The 26,874-nt window shown below is 32.3% G+C and overlaps 1 long non-coding RNA gene across 2 annotated transcripts; it reads right to left on the minus strand.

Moving 5' to 3' along the window:
- Positions 1-1,538: 1,538 nt before the first annotated feature.
- On the minus strand, positions 1,539-22,304 carry LOC143256955 (uncharacterized). Of its 2 annotated transcripts, XR_013031638.1 has the most exons (4): positions 21,937-22,304; positions 6,477-6,537; positions 2,032-2,128; positions 1,539-1,665 (listed from the first exon to the last, which is right to left on the minus strand). It is a non-coding gene; the product is annotated as an uncharacterized LOC143256955 (long non-coding RNA). The 2 variants fall into 2 exon arrangements; XR_013031637.1 differs by lacking the exon at positions 6,477-6,537.
- Positions 22,305-26,874: the final 4,570 nt, after the last annotated feature.

Below are 26,874 nucleotides of genomic sequence, written 5' to 3' on the forward strand. Positions count from 1 at the left end.
GTAAAGAACAGAATTTACTAGACTTGCACAGACATTATCATGGAGGTAACAATACAAGTACATACTTTGAAATCACAACACGATTTACAGATTTTAGATGTGAATTAAACAAGCTTACTTTCACATTTTCAATTCATCATTCTTACATGCAGCAAATAAATAGTTATGTATCAAAGTTGGGGGGACGTGAAAAATAATGCAAGAGAAGGAACTTTAAGAATGAGCTTTGAAATTCTTTTAAAGGTATCCAATAGATAGTTTAAACTAAATAATGTAGTGTCATTTCTACTAAGAATGAATAGTTCATTAGCTATAATAATTCAGATAGAGAAACCCTACCTAGCAATATTAAGTAACTGGCACAATTACATTGAGATGTCAGAAAATTTACAAATCAGGATTTGTACATCTTATACAGGAATATTTTTTATTCCAGCATTAACTTGTAATTATGTACCATTTGTTAGATTGAATAACAAATACAGGATTATGCATAAAATGAATGACAATATCTCACCTCCTTTTATTTTTTTAAAATGAGGCCTTTACACAATGATGATTTAATGTTAAACAAACCATCACTGTATGTACTTTATACAAGCCAAGACAAAGAATAAAATCATTGTAATATACAACATATATATTATATTCTATCAGGTCAGATTTGCAAGCATATGGGTGAGGTATTAGTTTACCATGAGTTTTCCATTGTGCAATATGACATACAATCATGATAAATCTTAAGATTTCTTTGCTATAGAATATTCACAAATGAATAGAAATATAAAATATTTAACACATTGGTTTGATAAAATAAAACAAATTGGTATAACATAAACAGTAGATAAATAAAATTCTGAATGTAAGTCATTAAAATCTCATGATATACACAGTAAAGGATGCCTGTCATGATAGGGTTACGTGGTTCAAATATGCCATATATTTAATGTTTCCATGTATGAGGTTTTACATGGCTTAGCTGTAAAAGCTGGCTTTTAATATGAGCCATAAAAATGTTGGCATAACTGGAAGCCATTCTGGTATTCATTGCAGTACTTTTAACCTGAAGATAATGTTTGATATTGAACTTGCAGTTGTTCAGAGTTAAAACACGACTGTTGGATCAGTTACTGTTTGAAATTCTGGTAGGTTAGAAAGGTTTAAAGCAGTCATTTCTCATGACACTTTATGGCCTTTCATCACTCCTCACATCTATCTCATTGTCATATCATTCCAGTTTTCTTTTGTTTATTAAATTTTATTTAATTAAGTACACTTTAATTTAGTTATCGAATGATTTTATTAAATTTTACTACATCATATAATGCATAATGTTACAGTTTTCAATTACATTTATTTTTTCTCCACTTTTATAACTTTTTTAGAATGCATGGAAACTTTCATGATGGCAATAATCTATTAAATCTAGTTTTTATGTACCTGTTTTCCCATTTTGTTGAAGTTCTTTGAAATTCTCATGAGTGGATTCTGTTTTTTTTGTATTATCAGAGAAAGCTAGATGACTCAGTAACTCATCTATGATTCTTTGTTGGTGCAATATTTTCAGTAAACTGTCTTCATCAGCTGTTATTTTAGAGCTACGGATCTTCTGTCTTCTTTTACTCTCCTTACTGGACAAAGCAGTCTTGATTCGAGTTTTCAAATCTTTCTATGTATACATACATCCATATGTATAAAGGTTCATACAAAATTACTGGTATATAGTAGTAGCACAATAAAATCTTGTAGCTATACTGATTGAATCATAATTTTAAAACAGTTTTACAATTTAAAGATTTTACTACATACAGCCAGTTAAATATGATTTATACTCATATCACTGCTGAAAAAATGTTATAAATATGATTATTTATCTTAGAATTTAGAATATATTCACAGCAACTGACATAAATAAAGAAATTATATTACAGCAACAAGCAATTTAAAATAAATAAGGGCATTAAAATAAGAGGTAGTTAGTTAAGAATTTAATAAAGGTTTAAAACATATTAATATTAGAAATCAACTTGCCTCTCTTAAATATTCATGAATTTTGTCCCTCAGTTCATTTCTATCTGTCAAAGTGTCATTCATTTCTTAACCAAGATTCATATTCACACAAAAGTACCTATAAATTATATCATTAAACATTAACATCTGATGATAATTATATAATTAATTAAGCAAAAGGGCAGAAAGCACATGAAGGTCATCTCTTCCTCTATAAAAACAACCAAAGTAACATTTAATGTCATATTTTCAAGTACCTGCCTAATTAAACCAAAGTTTAAACTAAAAACACAATATATCACCAAAAATACTGTATCCAAACCACCTAGGCTTTCAAAGATTTAACAATCAAATTCCCTTTTTTGATGTTATCATTCCATAACACAAACACATTCTCCAACAGATATTTCATATTAGCTGAATAACTTTATATTATTTAAGTCTTTTCTTCACAGTTTAATTTCTTTAAAGCAGATTTCATTCTAGCTCATGAGGAAAACTTAACTGGTCCAATTATTGTAAATATTGTATTGTGTTAATTAAAAACTACAGAATTTTAATTAAGAACACTGATCTATTTTAAGAAACATATTGTAAATGGGATTTCAACCTCCATTAACACATGGTAGCATTTGAAAATGTACATCAGCTCCTCAGGAGCAAGAGGGTCTTCTACCTTTCTCCTCTGAAACAGGAACTGGGAGGGAAGACTAACTTTTGTACCAATAACCCATTTCTACATATGCACTACTTCAAAACAATTAACTCCAGATCCACTGGGAACTGACATCTAGAGATGGTGTAAGGTAATGAGATTTCAGGAGTGGTTCATCTCTGGTCCACAACCTGGCATCATTGGGAGTATCACATCCAGTCCATGGTAGGAACATGGAATCCAGTTTTATAAATGTAGAAAGTCTTCTGTTTCATCCACCTTCAACAAACATCAAATAAAGGAACCAACATGCAACAACTGGCAGGAATATGAATAAGTACTTCAATGTGAGGTGCATCTCCAGTTCAAAACCTGGCAACATATAGGGATCTTATTGTTCAGTCCACTTTTGAAGTAGGGTATCACCCAAACACTGGATTATCTCAAACTAACACCTGACCCAACCAGGAACAAACATCCAGAGGATCGTAAAGAGGAGGTATATATCAGTCAGAAAGGTAAACTACAATAACTAGATATATGTTGGAGTGCTACAACTAACACCTGGCAGGAACTGGAGTTACACATTAGGTCCATAGTAGGAAGAGCATAATGCCATCAAAACCAGCAGAATGTCCCTGCCCTACTCTCAACTGAGTGGTATGTTGCTTCACTCAGGAAGATCAGCCTCTAAGACTACCACCCCTGGGGCTAGAAACTGGTAAGTAGCAAGGACTCCCACACTCCACTAGAAGAAAAGGGGAAAGAAATTCATTGAAGAGTCCAGAGACACACAGTACCAGAGACAGTAAAATGAATTGTTGCAACACTATATTTTAAAAAGCAGAGCTAATACATGAACAGAGCAATCAATCAACATCTGACAATGTCTGGAATTGTATATAAGGCCTGCTGTAGGAAGAGACTCAACACCCAAGACTATCAAAGATGAAAAGTAATCCCCATCTGCTTTACTCATGAAATCCATGAATGTACAGTATGGGACAAACATATTCAGGAAGCAAAAAACCATGAGATATATGTTCAACTGGTCCTATGTAACACCCCATCTCAACAGTGTGTGTAAAATGAGCCTGTGTGTGTATGTTATGATATGTTATAGAACAATTATCAACATCCATGCACAGCTGAAGATAGGACAAAGTTAAAAAAACAATACCTGGTGGCATCTGAAATTGTACATCAAGTCCATGGTAGGGAATGCCTTGACATTATTGTCATCTAATATGCTCATAAGATGTACAGTTGAGATTTTGTTACTAAGTGAACAACATCAGGCACTACTTCTTACAGGGTGGGATTCATAACTTAAGAGCAAGAGGCTCCTGTATAGAAAAAGAAACTGAGTACCTGTCACTCACAAATAAACAGAAGTGTGTAAAATGGCAGATAGATGTAATTGATTGCACTGATGATGTCCTCCAAAGAAAGGTGGAAGTGGGTAGCCAGAAAAATGGTCAAGTGATGGATTTGATGAGTAAAGACAAAAAAGGAGACAATCATCCTGACAAAGGGAAGAATACACCATACAAATGACCAAACATATGCAACCAATAAGGATAGTGAAGGAACAATCATATGAAATAGCAGAGTTTCATGGAATAATTAAATGTACACAAGAACTACAGAAGGGATCAATGCATGTCAGATGCCATTAGAAGGCTCTGACCAGATATAGGAGTTGATCTAGAGTTGAATGTTTATAATGATGGAGAGGAGGGAAAGTGGAATTAATCTCCTAGACAGCAGAAGTTCTGGGTAGAAAATAATGGTTGAAAAAAAAAACATAGGAAGAATGGAACAAAATAAGTGAATGTCAATTGTTAAGACATCAATAAGCCAAGGATCACACACCAGCAACAAGAGGAACAGTGACTTCAATGAAAAAGATGATAAAAGTTAGAATGGAGAATGAGTAAAATCATGAAGGATCACACTGGGGTTCCAATTGGGAAGTGAGGCAGAACTGGTAGGACAAACAATGAAATAAGATAAACAAGACAAGAGACTGGAATACTGACACAAATTTAGTAAATGAAAAAGTGGTAGGCAGAGACACCCAGCAAACAACAACAGAGGAAACCAACAGGTTCTTGAAAGAAAAACCAAGTGAAGAAGGACAACAAATGACAAATGGTAAGATGAAAATGATGGTTACTCTGGTGTAGAGACCAAGAGCGGAATGTAATCCATTTTTGCTAATAAACTACCAACTAGTATGGGTGAACATGACAGAAAATCAAATAGGCAACATTCGCAGAAAATCCAGATCTTCTGGCAGGGGCAAAGACAAAAATCAACATGAGAGGATGAAGTGTGGGTAAAAAAAATGAAATGTACCAGAGTGAAACTGAGAGATGTATGCAAAACAAAGGGAGAGGAATGGTTGGTCCAACAGAACCTGACAAGTAGTGATCTGAGCTAATAGAAAGATAAATATGTAAGTAACTGTTCATCCAGTTCTGACTGAGAGCATCAATTGCATCTGTCTGCAAATGAGGAATGGTCAACTGAAAGTGGGATATTTAGTACTGAGTGAAGATGCAATGGTGTCTAAATTAGGGATACTCTAATGAGCATAGAACTACCAAAAAATTACAGGATCCAAAGACCACTCTGCCACCAGATTCATGGCATCAAGAATATAACACATAAACAAAGTTATTTGGTGGCTGTGGATTTACTAAAGTCCAAAAACAAAGGTCTCTCAATCAGGTGCCTCCTTGCCTGGAGATCTAGGCTACTACTGTCTAGTTGACTAAAGACACTATTATCACTTGTCCCTGAAGAGGCAGCATGAAATATAGAATAGCTACTAAACAACATAAAACTCTAAAATATTGATATCAAGAGTAGCTGGACAACTCCACCTTATATACACCTTCAGACCATTAAGAAATGTTATGCCAACTGAAAAATGAAGCACTGATGAAAAGGTGCCAATCTGGACAAATTAGAGGAATATTGATCTGATCCATTGATCAGGAAAAGTCTGTAAGTAATGGAGAGAAGGAAGGATAAGAGAAGCCTCCAAGGCATCTTAAACAAAGCTCCACTTGTCAACTGTGGGTAAGACCAAGGGTAGTGAGTATCTCAAGAAAGGCACATATCCCAAAAAGAGATAGAATTTCTTGTGCAGAAGGAGAAGTTGAAAAGGAAACCTTGTACACTAGCCCTTTCATATCTTGTTATCAAAGTAGAGGAGACTGGGTCCAACTATGAAATGAATTGAAAAACACACCCACAAGAACCAGAAAATGGGTTGATATGAGGAACAACTTTCTCCCTTGATAAACCAACCAGGCCAGCTTTTCAAAGAAGAACTCAAGTATGGAGGGAAGAGTCAACCTGCAAGGAAGCCAACAGTAGCCAGTAATTCATGTAATTGTTGAAATAAAGACCACAAGAATGAAGCAGTTGAAAGAATGACCAACAACTTTAAAAAGCACAGAGGGCTGAGATTAAGGCAAACAGAAGAGCCTGAAATTGAAAAACATGCCTGTGATGAACACGTTAAAAGAAATGTCAAAACTGTAGTGAGATGGGAATATGCAAATGATTATCCAATACATTAACCTTCATTATCCATAGATCTGGAGTGAAAATCCAAGTGAGAGTTAAATACGACTTCATGGTGAACTGGGGAATGATGAAGAAGCAATTCAGAGATGACAAAATGATCACTAGGAACCAGAGTCCCATCTTTTGAGAAACAATGGATTATGTAAAACCCTTGACAAGGAGAATCTCCTTGCATGACAGCATCCTTTTCAATTAAATCCTGAATTACCTCTATCAACTGCAAGCATGAAAGATGATCCCATGGGGAGGAGCAGAGGAAAGGCAGACAACTGTAAGGGAGAGAAAAAATGGATTACCAGACCTTGAGAAAACACCCTCAAAACTCAAAATAATAAAATAAAAGTAACAAGAGAAAATTAAGATCTAGAAAAAAGTTGTAATAATGTTAATGATTCCAAAACTTGAAAGCAAAAACAAGCATGTCTTAACAGTAAGACTACCAATCAAGAAGTGATTAATAAGTGCATTATTAGAGAGAGCACTAATTACAATAGGAGTAGTGTTGCAGAAAGAAGTGGGAGTCACAAAACTAGTGGCAAGCAACAAGTATGGACTGATAGAGAGCAGTAGTAATCAAGAAAATGTTTCAAGAAAAGAGGTAAGATATTGTATTGGAACAAACAAGTTTTAATAGCTGCTGAATCTTCATAGATTATAACTTGATTTAATGCATGAAAATATAATTAACCTGCAAGAGAGCTAAATGAAATAGATAAATGTTAGCAAGTAAGAGGAACATTGCTCCAATCTAAAACAAAATCATCACTTCAAGCTAAATTTTACCACATCATCTCCAAACATTTTACAAACTTATTTCAGCAGCAGGGAAATTATTCTCCAAGAAAAAAAAAGTAGTCTTAATTTTACATTGTACTTTATATTATTACAGAATTATAAAATTCTAAATTAACATTATTTTACTAATAACATAAAGGCTTATCAATAGCCATTATATTATTGAATTAAGTAACATGGTAATGACTATACATTCTGTTTAATACTGGTTTGCAGATAGTCCTTCTTGCAAAATAATCTTGTTTGATCAGTTTTCTATTCACTGTTCTTCTAGTTATTGTGGAATGAATGTGTTCATGCCATTCCTGTTGTAAGGTGTTGTAAGATTTTTTGACCATGACATATTAATTAGGTCAAAATGCTACTAGTTATCATCTCAGGCAGCAGTTTTTTGGTGTCAACCAGATTTTCTTGGAATAAAATTTCCTGTAGTTGGATAATGTTTTAGGACTATCAATACAGTAAAGTGGAGATTTTTTACTGTATTGGGACTGCCCAATACAACTCTAAAATCAGGGGTTCAATTTCCCTTGGTGGGCTCAGCAGATAGCCTGATGTGGCTTTGCTATAAGAAAAACACACAAACACACTAAGTAAATTTACTAAAGTTAAAATCATATTCTCATAATTTCAAATTAATAGGATATTATAAATATTATTAATTGAGCCTTAAATGAAAAATTATAAAAGCTTATCTTTTAATTTGTACTAATTTAGCATTCTTATAAATAAGAGGTTTTCAAATTCAAATTTATTGAAACAGGTATTAGTCTAAAACTGTAGTTTGTTAATTTGTCTCTCCATTTATTATTACCACAATTTATAATTCTTCCTGTGATAAAGTGATCAAAACTGAAAATCTTACTGTAAATTAGACCTAAACAAATTTCTTAAAAAATATCTTAAATTATTCTAAGGGGAACAGATCTCAGAAAATTAATGCTCTTTTACCACAAAAAAATTACATACAAAGCATTCACCAATTACCTCACCTACATCCTTTTTTTTTCCACTATGACATCAATGTTCCTCTCACACAAAAGATATGTACATTTTTTATCTTACCATCATATTTCACTTGTGAGCTTTGTATGATTTGCATGATGTAAATATCATGCTTAATGATTGGCTAGAACAGGGTTGAGCAACTTACTTTTCATAGTGGCCACAACTGTGGCTAATGAAAACAATGTTGGCCAGAGTTCAAAAAGAAAAACTGAAAAATGTCAGTTTAATCAAAATAACTGCATTTCAACTTACCTTCAATGTGAAAATTCATGGGGGTTTTCTTCAACAAGTTTTGTGAAGTTTGGCTTAATATCTATGTTCAATGAGCATCTTAGCTTTGCCTCTAAATTTATGTCAGTAAGTTGAGATATGTACCTAAACTTGGGAAAATCTAGCAAACAAAATGTTGACTCACACACCCAAGTGGATCCAAACATGGAATATAATTTTGAAATGGCTATTTTTAAATTTGGAAGATTCTCATTTATCAGAATAGTAAGCCACATCTCTCTGATAGAACATTTTTGTTTACCTTTTATATGTTTTATACTTTTCAGGGTAAGCATCTCATCTCCAAATCCACACTTATCCAAAGACAAAAAAGATGTAATTTCCTTACTGAAAGTTCCTAAGTCAAATTGAAATGGGTCATACAAAAATTCAAATATCAATTTCAAATTTTTAAATTCGGAGAAACATTATTCAAATTTTTGATCCAGTTTACACAGAGATTATCTTTAGCATCAGAGAAATCATAGTCCTTGTTATTTTCTAGAAAACTATTCAAGTTTGCAAAATGTGTCAAATCATTCTTTTGTAATTGTTCCACAAGGAGATTTAGCTTTAACTGAAATTCATAAATAGACTGTGATTGCTTGCTTATTATTTTACCTCTTCTCTGAAGCTTCATGTTCAAATTATTCAAGAGAGCCATCATGTTGCAGAAAAAGTGCAAATCACACTGAGATGACAAAGTTTCAATTTCAAAGAAATTTTCAATCTTACCTTTTCCAACAAGATGCTCTTTTATTTGAGGAAATAAGGAAGTAAATTGTTCCAAGACTTTTCCTCTACTTAACCATCTTACATTTACAAAATCAGTAAGATCATCAAAAGTACAGTCACTGCTTTTCTTTAAAGACTCAATAAACTGTCAAAGGATGAGAGAGCTTCCACTTTTAATATAATTCACAATTTTTACAACAATGTCAATCAAATTTATCAATTCATCACTTTTAGACATCTCAGCACATAAATTTTCCTGCTACAAAATGCAATGGAAAGATGGTAGCATGAATTTCACATTATTTTCAATTAAATGCTGCTTCAAAAGAGAAACAAATCCTAATTTTGCTCCAGTCATGGCAGGAGCACCATCCATTGTGACAGAAACCAGTTTTTTTAAAATCCAGATTAAATATTTTTCAAGTTTAAAGAAATTTTTCAAAGATGTTTTTTCCACATGTTCAATCTCATAATCCATTAAGGCCAAGCATTTTTTCCCTCACTTGGAAATTTGAAGTTACATATTGAACCCAAAATATCAACTGTGCAGTGTCACTAACATCTGTTGACTCATCTAGTGCTAAAGAAAAATACAGTCTTTTAGTTCTTTAAGCAACTGATTTTCTATGTCTTTAGCTAGCTCCAGCATTCTGCAGACAAATGTTCTTCGACTTAATTGCAAATTACTTACCTTTTAAAGAATTCATCTTTTATTTTTGAATCATAATTCTCCAACAGAGTTTCAATTACCACAATCAATATTTCTTTTACTAATGTATCTCAGAATAGTTGGTTTCCCATCATCAATAATTTATTTTACAAGTTCAGCATCAGAAAATGATTTATTTTTTAAACTACAGGGTGCTCGGAAAGTCACTATGCAGTTTTGTAATCATATTTTATTCAGTCTATTTCAAGCCAACAACTGATAACAGTGTTTAGAAACAAAATAAGAAGGATCCAGGCCTGTATTGATGCCAACGGGGGTCACTTTCAACATTGTTTATAATTGTCATTCATATTACAGCTAGATAGTAGATAGGGACAGTGGGAATCTCGTTAATCCATTCATTAATGGATTTAAATGGCAATTTTATTTAAATACAAAATTATTAGCCTAATATTAATAACCTTTCAAGTTGCTCTGGGGCCTATTAGGCCCCACTTTTCGTAGGAGTGTTAATAAATATATTTACCTTTGACTTTCTGAACACAGTGACTTTCTGAACACCCTGTAGAATCCAAGCTACTTTATAGCAAGCTAAAATAACTAGTTCGATCAATGATAAAAATCTTTTAGCCTTCATTTTGTTCATGAAATTGTGCTTTCTGATGGCTGATTTCATTCATATGATTTTTGCTATCAACTGGAAATTTTACATCAAATTTGTTGTGAAAATTGTTAAAGTGTTGCTTAAGGTTGTATACTTTATTATTCCTAAAAACTTTGTCACATAAAAGACACACTGGATTATTATTTGCTTCAATCACTACAAATTTCAACTCCCAACTTTCATTAAATTCTCGTTTCACGTTTTTCTAGTCACGCGCCATTCTCTTTTCAACAGTAATGCCAAAACCAATTAAAATGTCTTTATTTTCTGAGTGTTCACCATCATCTGGATTCTTTCATTTTTGAATTATCCACTTATCCATATTATGAGATTAAAAACAAAATGTATTTAAGCACTTGAAAGTTGCACAATAAAAATATGTTTCCAAGCACATGCAAAACAACACACTAGATAACAAAGATCTAAATCAGATTGACGTTACAAAATGGGCAGAGGCTGCGGCAGTGATAAAGCACAGGACATTAGTGATGATGTGAGGCAGTGCAGTTGCTGATTACCAAATTTGCGATAAAAAAATAAATGATGGAAGAAGTTGATTCCTAAATACAAGCTGGCCACAATTTTGCTATCCACTGGCTAGAACATTCTCCTAAGGCAAAATGACAAGTGATTCGGTAATCTAATTATTTTATCACAATGTAACAAATTAAGGTTCTAATATAATGCTTTTCAACAATAAACACTTCTTCATGCAATAGGCAATGTATTATTATTGAACACCTTAATGAATTAAGAAAAGTGAATCATGAGTGTGTGTAACTAGATTCTGTTTACAGTCCATTACTGAAGAAATATATAATTCTGTACAATCAGAGAGCTCTGAATGAATGACAAAAGTACCATAATTGAGGATGAACAGGATTAAACTAAATTATTATATTGTACATTTGAAGATAATTTGAATCAGTACATATCTGAAATAAATTAAAAAGAAATGAGTAAATATTTAAGACCAAATGAGAATAAATGAGAAGGGATAAAACTAAAGAAATGTGTAAATGATAATGGCTAGATACAAGAAAATTCTAAGAGTATCTGAAAGTGAATGAGAAAAATAATTAAGTGACTGAGCAGCTCAGGTCATTGGAAATGCATCAATAACAAGTTAATAAGATGGCCTAGCAAACAGTTAAAATAACATATTAAACATTAATAAGCAATGCAAATTTTAATCAAAATCCCATTATTATGTTGATATATATACCACTTGTACGTTGTATGCAAGTTATAGAACCATTATCATACAAAAAACATTTCTTAGCAAAGAAGAGAATAAACTTGAGTATTAATGAATAAAGTTTAAAATATTGTGGAAGACACACAACATCTTAATGTAACCAGTATAACAATGTAAATTCATGATACAATTGTTCTTTCATATAAAAGCTTAATCAAACTGCTTTCTCCCTGCACAACTAAGGAAAAAAATAAAAGTCATGCACAGTATTAGACTTATTCATAATTATAGGATGACCATGCAAAAAGTACGTCTCACTGGATAGGGTGATCCTTATATTTGAAATTCTGATTTATAAAACTACCACAACCTCATTTTGTTCCAATATGCATAAATAAGCAATTGATACCAAATTTTATCCAAATGAATAACATTTAGGAGTTTCTAAAGGTAGTTTAAATTTTACCTTTTGGTCCAGATATTTTAGACTTTTCCAGAATATTCAAAATAATTCTGGAAAGGCCCAGCTTATTATTATGGAACACTTTAGTACATTTTGGAATATTATAGTATGTTCTGAAATATTCCAGAGTATTTCACATTATCCAGAATATTCCAGAACATTTCATATATAAGCCATGCCAACAATTTTTAATTCTATAATATTCTGTATAACAAAACAGTGGTTTCTAGAATTTCTGTAAAGGTATATAAAAATTTTGATACTGTATAGATGTATCAACTAGATACTACTAAAAGCTAGACTACACTTTGGGTACTTGGTTCAGAAGAAACTAACATGAAGCAAATTACCTTCAAACAGGCCAGTAATGTGTGTTTATATCTGCTATCAAAAAACAATAAAGAATATATTTCATGAAAGCTCTAAGGTTGTGATCAAGAAAACCACAGCTTTTAGGGGCAAGGTTTGAATTCAAATACATCCAGAACATCATGCTATTTCCAAAGTCGAGAAGCTTTGTTTTGAAAAATGGGCAAAGCTAATAAAAAAATCAAAACACAATGAGTTAATGAAGCAAACTTTGTTAATAACAAGACAATTTTTGACACCACTCATAAGATGCTCTAACCCTCATCAAGATCCCAGAAGACAAGGACTTTTCATCTTGCTCACTTAATACTTAAAGACTGTTTAGTTTTTAAAACAGAAGTGTTGAAGATAGTTTTAAAAGTGTATTTGTGACAAATTTTACTACATAACCCTGTTTAAAAGATATGTTCTGTTTGTAATTACATTGTTGTCTAGATTTTACTAATACTGTTGATGTCACATCACTTGAATCTTAGGTATTTTGCTTTGTATCTTAACTGAATATTGTTACACTGTAGTGCAACTTGCATTGTTTGTTGAAAATTCAAAACCTTAGTAAACAAGGTATAAATATAGGTGACCAAATAAGGGAAAATCAAGTGCAATTCCCTTTGAAAATTTGTTAGTGAAAGAAAACATGAAGTCAGATGACAGGTGGTTGATTAGCCATAACAGGAAATATTATTTAAAGTGAGTTTCACAGTTTAATAGAGATAAGGAGAATAATTTGCCTTTTCAAAGAGTGCCTTAAAGTAATGAATCCATCTGTGTAGGCTTTGATGAAAAGGAGATAATTATTTACAGTTTGAGATACAAAGTAACATTATGTATTGTAAATTGTTGAAATATTATTTTGTGTTTACAACTGGTGAATTGTATGTTCGTTATCACATTTAGTTATATGATTTCTGTGGAAATTTTCCATGTTTATTTATAAGCAAGTAATTTCATGTTTGTATTTGCAAAGTAAAGTTGAGTTCATTCTTGTACAAGTAGAATGCAAAGTTTGAGTATTTATTATCAATTTTTGCATACTACTTATGAGCAAGCTGTATCCAGCAGGCAAGGCTTAATAAGTCACACGTTGGTTGTAAGTTACCACTGTTTATAATTTGATGATGAGCTGGTGAGTGCATGAGGAAAATTAGTATATATTTAGCTAGATTTATTGATGCAAGATATTACTCAAATGACATAGATGGTTAGGACCTTCCAGCAGCTGAATAAATTAGAATATAGTGATTATTATTGTAAATAGTGTTGAGATAAAGGTTTGGATATTTTTATTGTGAATATATTATGTTTTGTAAAATGCACACCCAATTACTGATGATACCTGCATGAAAAAAATGGCATCCAAACTATGGATAGTGTATTATATGACAAGAGGAATACAATTGTACTGAGCACTTGAACTGTCTCTTAATCTGTTTTTTTCTTTTTTTTATTGTAGCCTGGTAATAATATACTGAGAAATGAGAATAATCCTAATGGTACTGTTCTATCAGTGGCATACAAGAAAGACTAAACTACTATCATCCCTTCTCATGGAAATATCAATCCTGTTGTAAAAGATGCAGAATAGCACTTGGAGAGACTAGAAATGATTACAAGGTTAACAGCTACAGACATAACATGTGAATCTGCTGGGAGGTATTTGTGTAAATTGGGCAACCTGCTGAGAATTGATTTGTTAGTCTGATTTAGATTTTGACACCCAATTTGTAAATATCTTATTATGTGTAAGAAATGGTAAAATTATATTGGTGTTATACTTGAATAGTCTGTCTTTATGTGACAAAAAAGAAAGCATGGATTAACCTTCAAAACACATCCAGTTGCATATCATAAAGTCTAAAGACATGTCAATTGAAGATTTCATCACAAAAAGCACAACACTTCTTCAGGTACTTTGAAAATCCATCTGGATTTCTTTATTATGATCTTGAGTCATGGAAGCTCAAAGAGGGTATAGGGAGGCGCTACAGACAGTTTAATGATTGAATGAGATTCCCACCTATACTCATGATGATTTCAAGTGGTATTTCTGCACTGTAGTATTCAACAACTCTCTACCAATAAGAGTGTGATACACCTTCTATGCTGATTGTTCAATCATCATTTCAAGGTTAGGAAGTGGGAAGGATATGTGGGCAGTGTGAGAAAAGGTTTCTATAAGGCATACATTTTCAAAATTAGAAAATGTTAACTTTCAATACCTTACCTCTTCATACATATTAGCTAGAGACCCACAGTGAAGTTGTTGAGGGACTAGTGCAAAAGTAGCCTAGATAATCCCCCATTGATGAGTACCAAAAAGAACACATGGAGCATCACACCCTATACTATTAAAATAAAGGGCACACCAGGATATACTCTTTGCCCATAGTGAAAATATGTATTGTCAAGTCAGGTGGGAAAAAATAAAAGTGTGAAAAATGGACATGTTGTTTGGTGTAAGTGGCTAGGGTATGTTAAATCATACATAGTGAGTCAACTTTAGTCCAAAACCAGTCAGTGCCAGGGACCTTTTGTCCTTTGTGCAGTTGGGAGAGAGTTCACACCAAGAGAACACCAATGCTCTATTCTCTACAAAGTGGAACTAGTCATACTTAAGAGGAAACTTCCACAGTACATCATTTTAGCTGTTAAAAACTGGTGAGTGGCAAGACTCCTCTGCTTCACTAGAAGTGCAATGGGGAGTCCAGAAGAATGCAACACTTTAATACTGTACAATGGATGACTACAAAACACTATTTTTAAAATCAGGCTAGCCTAGGTTTATTCAACTAGGACCAACAGCTATCCTGTTAGTGCTTTAGTCATGATAGTCTATGAGTAGGTATAGTCTAAATCAGGCCATATTTTGTAAATAATATATCCCAAGGAAATCCTTAGCAGTCTTGTAAAATATCCCACATCATAAATGACCATTTCAGACCCAAACAGCTGTATGGTGCAGATATAAACTTCAGTAAACACTGGCACACACTGCAGTATCCTGAAATGTAGGATAGAGGCTTTGTAAAGGCAAAAAACAAGGTAAGAGAGAAAGAAAAAGAACTTACTTAGTCAGAGCTGGTAAGGTGTAACTAGAATGGTGGTAGGAGGAAGTAGATATTTCAAAGAACAACAGATTGCCATATGATCAAAATAATGTATGATGAAAGTGCAGTCCACACAATCTCCTTTGACAGATGACAGAAGAAAGCATACAGAGAAAATGTTGTTGTATGATTTGGAAAAATGAAACATGAAGGAGTTAATGTTAATTTTTACTGAATGAAATACAGCACCTGAAATGAAATATATGAAATATATTGAGCCTATAGCACTGAAATCTATGAGCAGTGGTAGGATGGATGAAAACAGATAAATAAGAAATGTGGAGAAAAAGAGAAGAGGAGGCAAGAGAATAGAGAGGCAAAGAAAGGGTGCAGGAAAGATGATAGATCAGTGAGAATAAGGAATAACATTGATCAAAACCTATGATTCCATAGAAACAAGTACTCCATGAAAATTACACAAGCAGATGAAAGAAGACAAATGAGAGAAAATGGAGGCAAAAGCACTTGAGCAACAAGGCATCACACCCCAACAAACTCTTGCAACAGATTAAACAAACAGGTCAATGAAAATAAACATATCACTGTAGAAAAATGAATAAGCATCACCAGAAACTCCTCAGAGGAAGAGTGAATTACCATAAAAAAAAGGGAACCGGGTGGAAAGTAATGGAAAAAGATAGAAACTGTAAAATAGAGGATATGACTCCCAAGTCTGAAAAAAACTTGTGTGTAGGAGATAGAGAGAGACAATACAGCACAAGGTCATGTCAAACCATGAGATTACAAAGAAAGGAGAACAAGGCATGCATGCACCAAAGTAGTGGACAAAAAGAACTAAATGTGGACTTGCATATATAGATAGAAAGTAATGAAAGTGAGTGGCAAGACTCCTCTGCTTCACTAGAAGTGCAATGGGGATTTTGACACCATGTCAAAGCATAATTGGACTTGCATATATAGATAGAAAGTAAAAAAAATAAATAAAAGGAAGAAGCAAAGAATTAATTACAAAGAGGGGGAAAGAAACATAACTAGGAAACCCACTTCTGAAATAAAGACTCAGGTAGATTCAAGATACTTTGGATATAAGATTAGTTAAAGCTAGGTAGTGAGAAAAGAAATTAACAAAATTCATTCTGTCATGAATGAGAAAAATACGTAAAGGTATGTCAGTTACAACAGAAGGCCCAGACTACATTATACACACAAAAGTTGTCACTTCTCCCAACAGACAAGGATATACCCAACACCAATGTAGTTTGTAGAGTACTGTGAACAATATCATCTTGTCTTTCATCAGACAAAGTGGAAACTCACAACATATATAAAATAATATGGAAATAAAAGGTAACAAAATCTGCAGGAACAGAAAATGTTGGAAAGATCCAATAATATATACTTCCCAAACAAGTAATTCCATTGTAGATACTTCCACTAAAACAAATGCCTACACTTGAAACTTTAAAAATTTCATAAGCAAGAAAAAAGAAAAAGACATTGATACACACAACTGCCAAAACAAGAAGTGATGTTTGAACAATCAGTATAGAAAGAGCTAGGTGTGCTAAAAGGATGTGTCACACTCCTATTCTTGGAGAGTTGTCACATGCTCATTTGGCCAACTCAGCCACCACCCATAAACACCTGACCAATATGACAACTTCAACTTGCTGAATAAATCAAAAATTTAAACATACTCAATTAAGACAAAAATCAAGTATTAATGTTGGGCATTTACAAACCTATATGTAGGACCTGTTTTGAAGCTAAATTTCAATAAATTTCTCCATTCATAGTGTTATATTAATATAATATACTGAGTTTTCCTTAGTATTCAACATTTTCTTCACTTAAGATCTCAGTCATTTTCATTAAAATACATGTTTACTATCATATTTATCCATCATAAACTTGTTAATTGTTTATTTTCAAACCATTACTTCAGTTTTCAAGCTCTAAAATGCTCAATATTGTATTATAACACTTTCAAAAAACAAATTAAATAGTAGAAAACTAATACTCAAATTAATAATAAAAATACTAGTAGCATAAGCATCACTGTTAAAAACTGCATTGACTATATCTAATGCTGATTTCTGTTTTCATTACCAGATTAAATATATTTTCGGCTTGTCATGCTAAAAGATTACAAAACATTAAAGATGTTTTCACTAATATATTTTCAAGGCTTACTGTTTAATATTTGTTTGATACACCAGAATAGATAGTTTTTGATGTTAGATGAAATGTGCAGAAGCAAATTTTATTTCTATTATTTTTCCTAATTTAATACATGAATGTTTCAGTGACTGTTTAGTGCAGAAATCAGAATACAAGGACTTGTGATCATTGTACTTACCTCACTGTGTAATGAACTAAAAACACAACTGGCTTTGGGTAAGTATGCATAACATACTCTGTAATACCATAGGGAAATGGTGATAATAAAAGCATTAAAGCTATTACGTCTGAGATGTTTAAAATGAATACAAATTGTAACTTGCAATTAACTTTAGCTGAAGAAATAGATATCTCTTAACTATATACTTACAAAATAATAACCTGACAGCCCAATTATCAAATATTGTTTTGCTTTTTTGTAATATATAGTGCATACTGAAAGGATTTAGACATTTGGGCAATAAAGTTAGAAAAAAAAACTTACTTTTACTCTCCAGATAATAATAATAAAAAAAACTTGAATATTTTCAGTTTCAGAATCAATATCTCCCTCCCCAATTCATAACAGAACTTACAGACAACAAGGTGTCATTGCACATCGATCCTTCTATTTTTCAGGAAATCATTTCCACTTTTAAACTCCAATAATAATAATAAAAAAGTAGTTCTATTCCCTATTACTGCAGACAATTCACAAGACAATTATTGTGTTAAAAAAATAAAACTATCATAAGTAGAGCATAATCTAGTTCATTTTTCCCAAATTTTCAATGGGTCCTTTCATTTTATTATCTTCAAAATACAGCATAAGGAAACTGTATATTAGTCTTATTGATATATTAGTTAATCTTGTAAAATTCATGAAAATCACCTCCAATTCTTCTTTTCTCAATAGAAAATATCAGTCCTTAACCTATTCATATAACATTTAAATCCCAGCACTCATCCTTGTCAATATTACTTCTTAGATAATGAGACTGAGACCAAAATTGTATTTTTTGTAAGGCCTACCTAGTAATATCTGCAGACATACATGTATATAGGCAACAAAAAAAGTGTAAACTAAAAATTAAGTAACATATTTAACTTGTGTAGATATGAACTATGGGAGGGAAAGAAAATGAACAAAGAGGGATGGAAATGAGAAATAGTGGAAAGTTATTGTTGTGGGTGGTTCTTTTGTACAGCATTTAGATAGGATAATCTGTGAAGTAAATAAGAAGCAATGTATTAGAATACATAATTCAAAGCAAATGATATAATAAAGGGTACTAGCTGTGATTTAGTCTTTTTCTGTGCACATAATGGTTAATGACATGGGCAAAAATAGGTGACATGAAATAAACTAATTGATGAGTAAAGAATGTTGATTGTGCCATTTATTGAAAATAGTCATAATTTAATTCTATCAGAAATACTCTGGAGATTTAATTGATGAGATGAGATTAGAAATAGATCACTAGTGATGAATACTAGGTTTAGGTTAATGTGTAAGAATGAGCAGATTTGCTGTCTGACTTGCAAGGTCAATTCCATGGCAAAAGAAAGCCCCTTGAAATGAATGGCTTAGATTTAACTACTATAAGGGATGGCTTGTTTGAAGGCCATCAAATCAGCTGTAAGGGCAACTTTAAACCAGCACTATATTTATAACTATAAGATAAGTTGAGAGATATAAAAGTTAAATCATGATAAAAAAAAAGGTTTTTAAAAATAATTCAGGATAAATTTCTTCATCAATTGGTCAGACAATTATGAAGAATTAAATTTTGGTGCAAGTGATCATTACTTTATTAGGTTTGACATTCTATTCCATACAGAGATCAGAAATAATGGCATTTTGGTTATAACTTTCAAGAAAGTAAATTTTCAACAAATGTAACAAAAATTATCTGTTGTGAATTAAGTAAAATAATTAATCAGAGATGCCAATCAATAAAGAGTAGTTTTTACAAATAAACTTTTAAATATTCAAGGTAACCATCATCCTTACAGAGAAAAACTTGGTTGAAAGTAAAAAACATAAGATCAGCTCAAAAGGAGTATAAAAGATAAAATTAATGAAAAGCATTACACACTTTAGAAGTTTAAATTGATTAATATGACAGGAGACTTGAAAGATTATACAAGATCAAGAAAGTTTATCAAACATGGCATATGAAAGTAAAAAAAATGTGAAAACATTTTGACTAAAAAGGTAATTTTTAACATTAAAAAATTTTCTTAAGAGAAAGCAAAGTGTTAAAATGGAAATAAGGCCTCTGACCAACAAAAAATGAAGGATCATTATTTATAACTATAAGATAATTGCATTACTAAATTCTACTTTTTTTCAGATTTTACTAATGCATATTTAACATTCTCATCCTGAACAGTTAATAGATGAAAATCAGATAAAAAAAGACAATCATGTTAAATTTAAATTTGTTAAGAAAAAAACTAGAAAGTTTAAAGAATGATAAGGCTCTTAAGCCAGAAAATATTAACCACATTATGTAAATGATGGTATGGGTGTGGATCTGGATTTTCAGAAAGCATTTTACAAGATTCATATGAAAGGTTTGTTTAAATATATATTTTATATAGATATATATATCTAGGGGTGGGAGGTAATCTAATTCACTCGACAGAAAAATAGCTGGGTGGAAGAAAGCAGAGACCTGATATAATAAACATAAAATTTACTCAAAATGGAATCCCTCAGGGAGTAGTGTTTGAGCCTTTGCTCTTTTTGATTTACATCAATAACACAGAGAGAAAAATGGTCAAAATATTTCTGAAAATTGTGGATGATAATCAAGTCACATGTGATGCCAATTATGAGGAAAATTCTGCTACTTTATATAAGGTTGGTAAACTGGGTAAATAAATAGCAAACAGCATTTAACTACAATACATGTAAGGTAACATATGTGGATTACCATAATTTAACTTATAAATATAGTTTCAGAGGAGAAACTGTTAGAGAAGTGGTTAGGCCTAATAATGGAGTACTGTGTTCAGTCTTGGACTTTTGCCTTAGGAAAGACATTTATTGAAAAGGTTCAGAGGAGAGCTTCATACTGCAAAGTGCAATATACTCAAGATGGAGAAAAATGGTGGTCATACCAGGATACATTAAGGTCTCTTAAATTATCTCTTTTGAAAAAAAAATATGGATCTGATTAAAGTGTTTAAGCCAGTTATGGGAATTGATAATGCAGATTCATCATTCTTTTTCATATTTAATGGTTAGACAAATATGACAAGGGTGCACAAGTACAACTTTTGTTAGGACAGAAGTCATTATCTTCAGCTATGACAGTTTAATTTTTATAACAGTGAATTAAAGAAGTTTAAGGGAAGGTTTGATAAATATTTCAATAATAAGGGTTGGTTTTATGATTTTCTTCTTTCTTTTATTTTCAATATAGTGGAAGGGTTAGCCTAGATTAGTAAATGATCTATCAGGTTCCTTTAAGTTCTTAAATTTTGTATTGCTCATTTATTTACTGCTAATAATATTAGTAACAAACTTTATTATGACATCAAGCACAATGCAGTTTTTGAATATTACTTGTGTGTGTGTGTGTATACACACATTATGTATAGCTTCCTCAGTGGTAACACCTAGATGCAAATCATTGTAATCATTTTAACTGTTTCATTAAGATATATATGTATGTTTTTAATTTGTCTATTTTTCCTTCACGTTGCAATTAACAAACAAAAGGATACTACTATGGTTCAACCGTTCTGCAATAATCATTAAACAGGAAGTTAAAATTTAATCTGTATTCAGTCTTCAGAGTTATTTGGAATCTTATGTTGATTTTTACCATTTTATTGAACTTCATGTAATAAAAAAATTCCAACAACTTTCAGGTACTTTTATACATTCTCAAAATATTACAGAAATACCAGAATTTTAATCATGTAAGTTTCCCAATACACTCTCATTTTTCTCCTTAACGTTATTTACGTTTTTCATGGTTACAACTTTTCGCTAGTACTCTCGTAATACAATTTCAATGTGTACAATATTGTAACCTGTTCTATCTTTAGGCGTTTTTCCACTACCAGTCCTCGTAACACTAACTACTTATTTTATAGCTATTACCCTTATTTAAATATTATACGATATTTTTAAATTCTTGAATAATCATCACTGTAACCTTCCAACGTGTACGAGGATTACTTTTTTTTTATCTTAATATCATGCACCCTCTAGCCAACATTTATATTAAAACATTAAAATTATAGCTTACAAACTGTCTTTCCTGGATTGTGAAGTCCCTTGAACAATCATAAATACAAAAATAAAACACTACACTTAGAGTGAGTAGGAAGGAATTAGCGATAATAATGTCAAACCTATTTCACCAAAATTGAAATGACGGCTGAGGTTTAAAAATAAAACGCGTGCATCCCAAAAATAAATTGGGTGTGTAAAAACGAAGAAAAAATTATATAAAATGGAGAAAACAAACAATATGGTCATATTCAGCAAGACTATATCTCAACGATGGTTTCAAGGATAAGTTTAATTTTTGACAAAAATAATGTTTTGATGGTTCACACTCTTGAATATCTAAGGTATAGCTGTTACGATAAGTAAGTTCCAGAGGGGGCTATTTTGTACTATTACTCGTGTAAAAAGACTCTCTATGGTTACTTCATTTTGTGAGGGCACACACATGTTTATTTTTTTTTTTTTTCTGGCTATGCGAGTCACTAACTGTGAGTCTTTGTTGCACAAAATAGAGGTTTAGATAACATTTTTGTTATGTCACAGCTCAATTTAGAATTAATAAAAAAAACTCTCCATCTTCCCACTTACAAACCTCCTCTTCCAATCCTTTATCAATTTGTCAATTGAATTATTATTATCAGGATTATTCTCCATTCTTCTCAACTATCCTACTCGGTCTCTAAGGACGAGATCATTCAGCAATATATATATTATTCTGTTATTTATCTATCCTCACTATCATTCTTAAGAAAACTGACAAACTTTTGACATCATTCATCTGATAATACAAAAACACGGTTGTTCAAATATCTTCTAACCTTTCAACTCGCCCGGCATGGCCGAGCGCGTAAGGCGTGCGACTCGTAATCCGAGGGTCGCGGGTTCGCGCCCGCGTCGCGCTAAACATGCTCGCCCTCCCAGCCGTGGGGGTGTATAATGTGACGGTCAATCCCACTATTCGTTGGTAAAAGAGTAGCCCATGAGTTGGCGGTGGGTGGTGATGACTAGCTGCCTTCCCTCTAGTCTTACACTGCTAAATTAGGGACGGCTAGCACAGATAGCCCTCGAGTAGCTTTGTGCGAAATTCCAAAACAAACAAACAAACCTTTCAACTCAGTTTATAACTTCTAACTGTTACATTTTATCATAGTCACAAAACCATTTACATTTATGATATTCTAACTCCCACCACTACTAGCGTAAGATCTTTAAAAATATTGTTAAAACCATTATTCTTAAGCATTTAACGAAAGGTAAGTACCACTGCTAATGAACGGTCTAAACTTCTAAACAGTCTAAAATTCAACACTCTTCTGCATTCATGAAGAACAAAATACACTTTTAACGATTTTCAGTGTCCCTTTTGATTTTTCCTGTTTACATAACACAAACAGTGTAAAGATTTTGGTTTAGTTTATTTTGAATTTTGCGCAAAGCTACACGAGGGCTATCTGTGCTAGCCGTCCCTAATTTAGCAGTGTAAGACTAGAGGGAAGGCAGCTAGTCATCATCACCCACCGTCAACTCTTGGACTACTCTTTTACCAATGAATAGTGGCATTGACCGTCACATAATAACGTCCTCATGGTTGAAAGGGCGAGCATGTTTGGTGCGACCGGGATTGGAACCCGCGACCCTCAGATTACGAGTCGAACGCCTTAACCCACCTGACCATGCAGGGGCCAGTGTAAAGAAAAAGCTTAAAATTTGATTCTATTTTCTCCTCAAACAACACATTTGCTTCTAACTAGAACCTCAACTCTTCAAAATGTGGTGTTATTCAATGGACATTTGATCATTGTGACCAATCTATAAGACAAAAATTTCCGCATTTTGTTAGAATAATAAAATCTACAGTTCTTTGTAAAAACACCCACGAACCATCAATTCTGGTTATTTTCATAAATACATTGGTACTGTTTTGTGTAGTTCTTTTCTGTAGTATTACGTTTAATCTTACAAAACAAAAAAACATATTCACTTAAGCTAATTTTTATTTCAATTAGTTTCAACCAAGAATTAAATATTTCACGAAATATTTGTTTTATATTATTAAAGTTTGCTATTTGTATATCCTTTTAAATAGTTAACTAAGACATTTTTAAAATTCTGTTTAAGAGGCAATGTTAACAAGATAACAAAATCAGGAAAGCTCACACTTTTGACATCTATCCTTAAATGTCATGTTCTAATGATGCTAACAGGAAGGCCCGGTATGGCCAGGTGGATGAAGGCACTCGACTTGTAATCCGAGGGTCGCGGGTTCGAATCCCCGTCACACCAAACATGCTCGCCCTTTCAGCCGTGGGGACATTATAATGTTACGATCAATCCCATTATTCGTTAGTAAAAGAGTAGCCCAAGAGTTGCCGGTGGGTGGTGATGACTTCCCTCTAGTCTTACTCTGCTAAATTAGGAACGTCTAGCGCAGAAAGCCCTCTAGTAGCTTTGTGCGAAATTCAAAACAAACAAACGATTGTAAAGATGTATCCATATAAAAAATATTGCCCAAATTTACTTCTAATAAAGATATTAGTGTTATATTGTTCACACTTTGTTATAGGGCAATTCAATGTAAAACTCTGGTGCAAGATATTTTATGTAAACATCTAATAAAATAAATAATTATATATTTGTTAAGATTTCGTTACGAGGCGATTTAGTAGACTTCTTATAAGATATTAATAGTTTGTTACGGGAGCAATTTGATGTAAACCAGTATCAAATTTTTATTGTACTATGCTTAATAAAGGCTTTTACAGGGTATTTCAGAGTGATGTATATTAATCTTTCCATATCATAATAACATCATTTGTAAATGAAACAAGACAAATCTTAGAGAAAACAATGGATTATTTTATGTATGCCCTCGCTAGTACAGCAGTATGTCTACTTCTTAACAACGCTATAAATCAGGGGTTCGATTTCTCTCGGTGGGCTCAGTAGATAGCCCGACGTGGCTTTGCTATAAGAAAATACAGAAATACACACATTTTATGTATACAAATACCGGTTGTACCCGTTCAACGAATAAAAATCTTAAGATCACTGGGTGATCAAGTTAGAACACTATATATGTAAAAATGGTTCGTTCGGGTTGAGAAAATATTTTACCTAGAGGAGCGAACAACGTTTCGACCTTCTTCGGTCATCGTCAGGTTCACAAAGTTAAAAAACTCACCCCCAGTGTCACTGCCTGGAGGTCAGGTTTGGTGACAATATGTTCAATAATTTGTGTGTGATAAATTAATAAACACAAACTTTTGTTGCTTGTAGTGTAAATTTCCACAGGGTTATATGCAGAGCTGGGCGTAGCGCTGTTGTTTTCAGCAGTGACTAGTGGATTGACGTTGTATTTGAAAATTTATAGCGATTGCATGAAACATTTTTAGTGGCAAATTTATATTCTAATTATCTGTATATATACTATATTTTGTAAAATTCTGTAATTGCATAGTTTTGTGTGTATGTATGCATATATATTATTAAATATATTGTTTCGCACTTAATTAGTCTCGCCTACGGTACGTGATATTTCAGTCAATTCGATCTGCAGAGATTGGTTGTTGACTATCCGTGACATAATATTACGTAACAATTATACAATGTTATTTGTATCTATATACATATATTGGCACTGTCTATCTATGTAACGAATTTGCAGGGCATGAATGAATATTCACCGAAATTGGTATGGAGGTTAATTATTTCCGTGCCGATGTATATACAAATGTTCAGTTTTGCATTTTGTGTTTTCCTGTTCTGATGGACATTTTTTACCGTTACTTTACCCCTGTTTGCTGTGTCAATGCGGTGAAGGTCCAGTAAATCCTGAATTATTTTTCATTTTTTTAGCACAAGAGAAAGTACGAAGAATATTTCTAGTGTTATAGCAACAAGCAAAATTTTTCAAGCAATTCGTCTCAAAGTAGCAACGACCAAATAACAAACACTATTCCTCAGCAAAGAAACATCTTTTTCAAAAGATAACAAAGAACCTTGTCCCCCTTTGAGAAGTTGAATACTACTGAATTTAAATAAAATGAAAACAAAAAGTGAACAAATAATAAGAGACGAAATATATTCAACTATTACAGATTTATTATTTTAGGTTATTATTATTATCATAACTGTTATAATATTCATTTGTTTGTCGACGGTAAGTACTTTAACAACTATCTTTGAATGTATCTGAGGCTTTATGGTTGTTAGATGCTTTCCTTTCATTATTCACAAATATGGGTAGGCTGTTCTGAGAAATGTGTATTATGTTATTGTAGCAGTAGTGTAGTGCTAGTTAGCAGAATATTTGTATTTTTCGTTCTTACGTTATCCATTGAAAAAAAATATAAATACATATGTATGAAAAATGTGTCTCAAAAGTAGCAACAATAGTAGAGCCACTAATTTCTGGGTGTAGTGGCAACAGTACTTCATTTTTTGGTAGTACGTAGAACTATGGGTATATGTGGTCTGTTACCCATATGAAATAGAAACTTGCTACTTACCCAACAGAGGGAAAACTTTTATTAACTAATGTGTATTGAAAGGCTGTTCAGATGCCAGAAAGTGAACTTTTGTGCTTTTAACTTTAATTACTAAAACAGAACTTCAAAAGTTGTTATTGCAAGATGTGATAAAAAAAGGGTTAAATCATTTGAGATTTAGAAAATATATCCAAAGCTTATATTAAGGAAAAATCATTAATTAATTATATTTCGAATATAATTTAATTTTAAAATTCATGGTTAGTATTAATAACATTAGAATATACAATATTGTATTTGGGGCTATTTAAAAACTACCTATACTAGTTATTTCTAATTTTGAAGGAACAGTGTAAAGGTAGGCAGTAAACAACAATCACTTCCACCTCTTGGGCTATTCAGGTCACACTGAATTTGACCACCAATCTTAAAATGCACCCACAGCTCAAATGTAGAGAGATCTATTT

The sequence above is a fragment of the Tachypleus tridentatus genome, chromosome 7 (genome assembly GCF_004210375.1).
Source record: "Tachypleus tridentatus isolate NWPU-2018 chromosome 7, ASM421037v1, whole genome shotgun sequence".
NCBI lineage: Eukaryota > Metazoa > Arthropoda > Merostomata > Xiphosura > Limulidae > Tachypleus > Tachypleus tridentatus.